At 55.1% G+C, this 2,994-nt stretch overlaps 1 pseudogene; it reads right to left on the reverse strand.

The window, feature by feature from the left end:
- Nucleotides 1–1,763: 1,763 nt before the first annotated feature.
- On the reverse strand, nucleotides 1,764–2,989 carry LOC113981869 (annotated as a pseudogene).
- Between the last annotated feature and the right edge of the window lie 5 nt (nucleotides 2,990–2,994).

Genomic DNA, 2,994 nt, shown 5'->3' on the forward strand with positions numbered 1-2,994 from the left:
CAACCCACTCTGGGAGGGTCTTGGTGGGGCACCTGCCTCTCAAAAGGCACCCATCTCACCCCAAAAGGTGCTGCAACCCCCCTAAACCTCCCCACAGTCCCCCAGGACCACCAAACATAATCAAAGCTCACCCAGGACCCCAACTAACCCCTTTTTTGAGGGACTCCTCTGGGCACTGGTGGTGCTGGGAGCCCCCCCGGCTGCGGGCGAGGAGCTCTCAGGGGAGAGGGGGGTGGGAAGGGGGAGGTCGGTGGGAAAAGGGGGGTCAGAGGGAACAAAAGGACTGGTGGGACCCCAAACTGAGGGGGGGAGTGGGACCCCCAAAAGTGGAGGAGGGGCACTGAGGTTTGGGGGATGTTGGGAAATGGGTGGGAGAGGTCAGAAGAGTGGGGAAAGGGGAGGGTGGGACCCCCAAACTGAGCATGAGGGGCTGGGAGTGGGGGGATGATGTGGAAGGGGTGGAAAGGGGGGCAAAAAGTGGAGGTTGGGACCCCAAAAGTGATCCTGGTTGGACTGGGGATTGAGGGGACCACGGAAAAGTGGGAGGAACAGGGAGAAGGGTGGAAAAGGAGGGGTGGTCTGGAGAGTCCAACAGTCCCATGGGGGTCTTTGGAAACCAGGTTTTGGGAAAGGGAGTGGTTCCCCTGAGCTGCCAACTTCCTGTGGGGTGCTGGGGGCTGCTGGATTCAATCTCAGCCTTGGATCATGCCAACAGTTTCAGTTTAGAGGAATTACAGAGCTGTGACTGAAACACTTTTGTCCCCCAGGTTTTAATGATGGCAAATCAGATCTACTGATAGAAATGAATTTATTTAGGGTTATGATGCCGTGGAATGTTGATGCTAAAAAATAACTCAGGAGCAGTTAATTAGGGGTGAGATAAGGAAAGGGTTTCATTGTGCCAAGGCAATAGGTGTTACACCACGCGCGCCTCTGTGCCCGAGACGTTACATTTTATAACACCATCCCTCCAACCCCAAGTGTATCCACCCTGGAGCCTTTGCTCTGATCCGCCCCGGGTCCACCCCCCTGAGAATTGGGTCTGGGGGCCTTTCCTTCATCATCTTCACCATCTTCAGAGCACAAAGGGTACATAGTCACCTAGTTCTTGACTCTGTTTTGTTATTCAAGCCTTGATATGGGTGTTCTCTAAACAGCACAGGCCTTGCCTTGACAAGAGACTAAACACTGCCACTGAATTCAGGGGTAGATTTGATATGGGGAGCATAGAATGGGGTGAGAGGGTTAAGGAATGTGTAAACTACTTGTACTACAGGGAAAGGGAGTGAGGGCTGCTGCTTTTAAAATCTACTTCTACTACTTATAAAACTTATAAGGCTTACAAAAATTAGAAAAATAAAAGCTAATAGGGGCTCAAGGCATCAGTTATAAGTGATCAGACAAAAGATCTTCATCAGAATTATTTACTGCACAACAGAAACACTAAAACTACCAGGAGTACAGGATAAGATAGGACAGTGCTCTACACTAAAGCAATTGCTGAAGCAATTCTACTAAAGCTGACACAAAAGCAAGAATTCTTAATTACAGATGGATGGAACTCCCCCAGACCAACGCTCAGGGGGAGATCTCTGCTCTCAACCTCCAGGAGTGACCTTGGGGAGCCCCAGCCAAGGTAGGAATCTCCAAACACCCCTCCAAGAAGGGTTCTGTTGGCAGAACCTACCCCTGTGAAAGGGGACTGGCCCTTTGTGGTCGAAAGGGATGGACTGACAGTCACTGGACTCCAGGGGTTGCCTCACCATTAGGGGCTTCATTCAGGGTGGAAGCAGCAGCCAAAGCTCTTCCCGCAGTCGGGGCACTTGCAGGGCTTCTCTTACTGGTGGGTCCGTTGGTGTTTTGTCAAGTTAGAGCTCTGGGTGAAGCTCTTCCCACACTCCCCACACTTGTAGGGCCTCTCCCCGGTGTGGATGCGCTGGTGCCTGACGAGGTGGGAGTTCTGGCTGAAGCCCTTCCCGCAGTCGGTGCAGCGGAAGGGCCTCTCATCCGTGTGCGTCCGCTCATGCCTGAGGAGATCAGAGCTGGTCTGAAACCTCTTCCCACACTCCCCACACCTGTAGGGCCGTTCCCCGGTGTGGATGCGCTGGTGGATGTGGAGGTTGGAGCTCTCAGTGAAGCTCTTCCCACACTCCTCACACTTGTAGGGCCTCTCCCCGGTGTGGATGCGCCGGTGGGTGACGAGGGTGGAGTTCCGGTTGAAGCCCTTCCCGCAGTTGGTGCAGCGGAAGGGCCTCTCATCTGTGTGTGTCCGCTGGTGCAGGAGGAGACTGGAGCTGGTGTGAAACCTCTTCCCACATTCCAAGCACTTGTAGGGCCGTTCCCCGGTGTGGATGAGCTGGTGGGTGCGGAGGCCGGAGCTCTGGTGGAAGCTCTTCCCACATTCTCCACACCTGTAGGGCCGTTCCCCAGTGTGAAAGCGCTGGTGTTTGCAGAGGCTGGAGCTCTGGTTGAAGCTCTTCCCACACTCCCCACATATGTAGGGCCGTTCCCCGGTGTGGATGCGCTGGTGGGTGAGGAGGTTGGACCTGAAGTTGAAGATCTTCCCACATTTCCGACACGTGTATAGATTTTCCCCAGTGTGGATGCACTGGTGTTGGATCAGGGTGGACCTGTCACTGAAGCTCTTCCCACATTCCCCACACTTGTAGGGATGTGCCCCAGTGTGGATGTGCTGGTGGGTGAGGAGAGTGGAGCTGGTCCTGAAGCTCTTCCCACATTCCAAGCACCTGAAGGGCTTCTCCCTGCTGGGAGGTTGCTCAGGAACCACCAGCTCAGAGCTCCGCCTCAAGCTCTGGCCGCCTTCCAGGCACAGGCTGGGTCTTTCCTCCTCAGAGCACCCTGGGCTGGCTTTGGAGCCCCTCCTGCGGGGGGATCTCTGGGCCTTTTCCTCCCCGCTGCCTTCCTGCACCGTGGAGCCCTTCAAAACGGCCTCTCCCACCAGGGTCTCACGGGGGGATTTGTCCTCCGGGCTCT

The sequence above is a fragment of the Neopelma chrysocephalum genome, unplaced genomic scaffold, assembly GCF_003984885.1.
Source record: "Neopelma chrysocephalum unplaced genomic scaffold, ASM398488v2 Primary Assembly neopelma1_96788, whole genome shotgun sequence".
Classification (NCBI taxonomy): Eukaryota; Metazoa; Chordata; class Aves; order Passeriformes; family Pipridae; genus Neopelma; species Neopelma chrysocephalum.